Here is a 6,000-nt window from a genome sequence, read left to right on the forward strand (position 1 = left end):
CAGCTGTTTTGTCACGACTGAAGGCAAAAAAAATTTATAATGCAGTCGAAGGAAAAGCTAACAAGTATTGCGGCTTTGAGGGCAAAAAAATGATGATAGATACAACTTAATAAAAAATGATGAATGAAAGTGAGGTTATTTTTAATAGATTTATATAAGCATATCTAGGGATATACTCAACCTTACTTTCACTTTAAGACCGCTACTCCTTAACTGGTCCGCTGCCTCTGAGGCTGCGGACAACAATCCACTCGATCCTATACGATAGGGATGATTGACACCCACGGCTAGCGGCTGATTGGCCGCGAATCTGTAGGGGACGGCATTGAAAAGCAGTTAACTAGAACTGCTTGTGCAATGTTAAATGCCAACAGTGTATGCTATCGGCATTCAGCAACGTCTGGCGGACGTGATACACTTTGATAAATCGGCCCCTCTATCTGAATCATGAAAGAACATTTTTGGGTTTAGTGTCCCTTTAAAGTGAATGTAAATTTTCACAAATGAAAGCCCAGTTTTTAATAGTATTTTTAAAAACAGGGCTTTCATTCGTGAAAACGTGCATTCACTTTAAATTCTCATTGCAACTATGGAAAAAGAGATATCTATCTATATATATATATATATATATATATATATATATATATATATATATATATATATATATATATATATATCTATCTATCTATCTATCTAAATAAATGTTTAGTTTAGCATCCCAAATTCGGAATGTACCACATCCTGCCGTGGGGTGTGGACCATGCATAGGTTCCCAGCGGCAGTGGCGGTGCCTGGGAACTATATTGGAACAGAGCTGTATCAACTCCACATTTTATCTAAACATGTTATATTTTTACCGTGGGATTTACTTCAGAAATGTACACTTTACCATGGGAATTACTTCAAAACGTTACCGTGAGGGGGGGGGCAGACTATGGATAGGTTCCCAGCTGTGGTCGCGCCGCCCAGGGCTGGCATTGGGACAGATCATCGCTCTTTTCCAATATCATTCCCGGGCGCTGCAATGCTATGTTTCAATATCGTTCCCGGGCGCCGCAAATCCCACTGGGAACCTATTAATGCTCCCCCACGGATGTGGTACCTTCCAAATATGGGACAGGACACTAAACTACACCTTTACCTATATACACACACATATATATATATATATATATATATATATATATACATATATATACACACACACTGTATGTACACACACATATATATATATATATATATATATATATATATATATATATATATATAAGCAATTTTCATTGTAGGGGAGCAAAGGGAATACAATGCACACTACTAGCCAAAAAGTCCACATACTGTATCGTTAAAATTAAATCCAACTCAGAATATTAAATCATGTAAAACTAGAACACATCAAAAACAATGAAGCAAGCACAATGCATTACCATTGCTTTATATTTTTCAATTACCCCCTAAAATATTGATTGTGCTTGCAAGACTCAACGTTTAGGCTAAAAATTAAATTGGCCGAATAAAATTAGGTGCTGCCAAGGCCTAACACCACTTCACTTATTACTATATCACTTGTGTAGCAAGCATGATAATATTCGGCAGAGAAGGTCTTGATTGTGTATACACAAACTACCACAAAACTAACATGACACACACCCATCGACCCCAGGGCTCTACACCTCAGATTCGCTGCTACACATTTTGATTTTAATACAAAATATTTCCCGCCACCTCACCGTATTTTTCCAGTATCTTCGGTTTCAAAAAAGACACTAAAGTAAAAGCACAACCAGGCGCCTCTCAACAAGGCTCGCGCTGATAGGTTGTTTTGAAAATTATCACCGTTATCCAATGGCTATTGAGTCTCGTTTGGCGACGGGAGAACGTCAATTGCGTAATGATGTATTCATTGGTTGGCTGCATTCTCTGACAAATTTCAAGTTCCGCCATATTGTGGATGGCTTTTCCTTACTAGGGGGTTTTGAGTGCAGTATTTGTGTTGGTGTAAAACTAATGGTGTCGAACAAGTAGAAAATATTCGAAATAAGCATCTGCAGTATTACTGATTTACTTATTACTGTAAATTTACAAAACGTCAGTAAACAGATCAAGGTATCTACAGTATGGTCCTCTCTCTTCGGGCATACCGTTACTTGTTAAGCAATCGCTAATTATAACAATTTGTTTTCCATAAGTGGAACTTGCAAGTTGCAAAGTATGTTTTCTTTTTTCGTTTGTTTATTTCTTTTTAAATTAAAGAAAGATGCACACTTCCTTCTCTTTACATCTAAAATATGGTATTTAAAATTATTTAATGGGACATTGCAGTCAAAATTTAAATGCACATAGATGAATTACATCTGAATATAAACATATTTGCAGTATAAATGTATTGGCAAAAAAGGCTTCTAGTAAAAGTTATCACTGTTTAAGTGTATGTGACGCATAGCTAGATATTGTCAGTGCACCAGCATTTTATATACTGCAGCTGCTCAGATCACCAGTGGGGCCTTTATCATGTCAGCAACTAATAAACTGAATAATTAACAGATAGTATAAGCACCTTAGGCCATACCTCCCAACTGTCCCGATTTTTGCGGGACAGCCCGATTTTAGGGGTCTGTCCCTCTGTCCCGGGTTGCTAGCCATCTGTCCCGAATTGCCCCATGCATTTAAAAAAAAATAAAAAAAATTAAGTTCTATTGGGCCCATACTCAGAAGCAGCTGGCTTTTCTCTCCCAGGGTTATATACCTGTTAGATTCCTTGTTGAAAATTAATGGTGTGTGGGTTAAGTAGGAGTAAGAAGGCTGTATACCCTCTGACCTCAGGTAATGGTGACCTCTAACCCCTGGTAGAGATGACGTCTAACCCCTGGTGATATTAGCATGCCTTCAGTTTTATATGATGAGCAGTGCAACACCAGGGTAACGAACAGTGGCAGCCTCAGACTGCCAGTTTATGTGCTTGCCAACCCCAGGACCTCATACAATGAGTTACAGATACCCATATATGATGTAGTGTGTATCTGTATCTATAAGTGTGTATGTGTGTGTATCTGCATGTATAAGTGTAAGCTGTGTAGTGTGTGTGTGTGTATCTGTATGTATTAGTGTAGGCTATGTAGTGTGTGTGTGTATCTGCATTTATAAGTGTATGCTGTGTAGTGTGTGTCTGTATGTATAAGTGTGTGTGTGTATCTGCATGTATAAGTGTATGCTGTGTAGTGTGTGTCTGTATGTATAAGTGTGTGTGTGTATCTGCATGTATAAGTGTATGCTGTGTAGTGTGTGTGTGTATCTGTATGTACAGTTGCAAGAAAAAGTATGTGAACCCTCTTGAATGATATGGATTTCTGCACAAATTGGTCATAAAATGTGATCTGATCATCATCTAAGTCACAACAATAGACAATCACAGTCTGCTTAAACTAATAACACACAAAGAATGAAATGTTGCCATGTTTTTATTGAACACACCATGTAAACATTCACAGTGCAGGTGGGAAAAGTATATGAACCCTTGGATTTAATAGCTGGTTGACCTCCTTTGGCAGCAATAACTTCAACCAAACGTTTCCTGTAGTTGCAGATCAGACGTGCACAACGGTCAGGAGTAATTTTTGACCATTCCTCTTTACAGAACTGTTTCAGTTCAGCAATATTCTTGGGATGTCTGGTGTGAATCGCTTTCTTGAGGTCATGCCACAGCATCTCAATCGGGTTGAGGTCAGGACTCTGACTGGGCCACTTCAAAAAGCGTATTTTCTTCTGTTTAAGCCATTCTGTTGTTGATTTACTTCTATGCTTTGGGTCATTGTCCTGTTGCAACACCCATCTTCTGTTGAGCTTCAGCTGGTAGACAGATGGCCTTAAGTTCTCCTGCAAAATGTCTTGATAAACTTGGGAATTCATTTTTCCTTCAATGATAGCAATCCGTCCAGGCCCTGACGCAGCAAAGCAGCCCCAAACCATGATGCCCCCCACCACCATACTTCACAGTTGGGATGAGGTTTTGATGTTGGTGTGCTGTGCCTCTTTTTCGCCACACATAGTGTTGTGTGTTTCTTCCAAACAACTCAACTTTGGTTTCATCTGTCCACAGAATATTTTGCCAGTACTGCTGTGGAACATCCAGGTGCTCTTGTGCAAACTGTAAACGTGCAGCAATGTTTTGTTTGGACAGCAGTGGCTTCCTCTGTGGTATCCTCCCATGAAATCCATTCTTGTTTAGTGTTTTACGTTTTGTAGATTCGCTAACAGGGATGTTAGCATTTGCCAGTGACTTTTGTAAGTCTTTAGCTGACACTCTAGGATTCTTCTTCACCTCATTGAGCAGTCTGCGCTGTGCTCTTGCAGTCATCTTTACAGGATGGCCACTTCTAGGGAGAGTAGCAGCAGTGCTGAACTTTCTCCATTTATAGACAATTTGTCTTACCGTGGACTGATGAACAGCAAGGCTTTTGGAGATACTTTTATAACCCTTTCCAGCTTTATGCAAGTCAACAATTCTTAATCATAGGTCTTCTGAGAGCTCTTTTGTGCGAGGCATCATTCACATCAGGCAATGCTTCTTGTGAAAAGCAAACCCAGAACTGGTGTGTGTTTTTTTATAGGGCAGGGCAGCTGTAACCAACACCTCCAATCTCATCTCATTGATTGGACTCCAGTTGGCTGACATCTCACTCCAATTAGCTCTTGGAGATGTCATTAGTCTAGGGGTTCACATACTTTTTCCACCTGCACTGTGAATGTTTACATGGCGTGTTCAATAAAAACATGGCAACATTTCATTCTTTGTGTGTTATTAGTTTAAGCAGACTGTGATTGTCTATTGTTGTGACTTAGATGATGATCAGATCACATTTTATGACCAATTTGTGCAGAAATCCATATCATTCCAAAGGAGTGTATGTGTGTATCTGCATGTATAAATGTATGCTGTGCAGTGTGTATCTGTTTGTATAAGTGTGTGTGTGTGTGTGTGTGTGTGTGTATCTGCATGTATAGGTATATACTGTGTTGTGTGTATCTGTATGTATAAGTATAAGCTATGTAGTGTGTGTGTATCTGTATGTATAGGTGTATGCTGTGTAGTGTGTATCTGTATGTATAAGTGTAAGCTATGTAGTGTGGGTGTATCTGCATGTATAGGTGTATAATATAGAATAGAAAAAAGGGGGGTAAGGGAGGGCGCTCACAGCTAAAGATATCAACACTAAATGTAAGATTTTAAAACATTTATTCTAGATCATCTATATAAAATATCAGTTTGAAAGGGATGTCTCCCTGTACACAGTGCTAGGTTAAAAATGTTAAATAATACAATTTGCCCAAATAAAGGTCTAAAAGAACGAAATACACTTATGGGATAAAAGTTTAAATCACAACTCAAGAAGATTCTTGAAAAAGCCCATAGAAGGGCGAAACGCGTCGACTGTGTGGCAGTGTAAAGATTGTGATACATTGCTTTCTATATCAACACCCTCATCAACTGTTTTCTATATAACCCGGGTTATTTTTATTCAAGATCTTTTATTGTTCACCATCCTTGGGATCTGCATTTGGAGGAATAAATGTATACCCAAAGCATTGTTCCCTCTCCCTGCGTGCATAAGCACTAAGTGCAGGGCTCATTGTGGGAATACATTGTGAGGATTTCCAGTATACGGCTAAGAGCAGCAGATGGATCAGCTTTCTGTTTGACCGGAACGTCTTTTGGTGACGTCAGACGCCGGAAAAACTTTCCAACCCGACTCGCTCGAGGAGAATACCGAGCAACGAGTGAATGCACATCGCTACCAGAAGTTAAGGGTAATGTACCATAACACTTTAAGGAGCACATAATCTCCAATAAGAGGCAAAAAATAGAATAACTACATCTTCGTGACATCTCTAAAAACGCTAGTATTACATTATATGGGCATTTACAATATCTTCTTTGGACATATGTGACTGTGTTTTTTTCAACTTCAGCCTCAAAAACTATATGGCAATATTGCACACAAGAAC

At 39.0% G+C, this 6,000-nt stretch overlaps 1 protein-coding gene across 1 annotated transcript in view; it reads right to left on the bottom strand.

The window, feature by feature from the left end:
• The window catches only part of BUB3 (BUB3 mitotic checkpoint protein), a 51,637-nt gene extending 49,791 nt beyond the window's left edge, over nt 1-1,846 (bottom strand). Inside the window, exon 1 of the mRNA XM_053692612.1 lies at nt 1,728-1,846. The gene's annotated coding sequence lies outside the window, so the exon portion shown is untranslated. The remainder of the gene's footprint in view (nt 1-1,727) is intronic.
• Nucleotides 1,847-6,000: the final 4,154 nt, after the last annotated feature.

This window comes from Bombina bombina, chromosome 9 (genome assembly GCF_027579735.1).
Source record: "Bombina bombina isolate aBomBom1 chromosome 9, aBomBom1.pri, whole genome shotgun sequence".
Taxonomy (NCBI): Eukaryota; Metazoa; Chordata; class Amphibia; order Anura; family Bombinatoridae; genus Bombina; species Bombina bombina.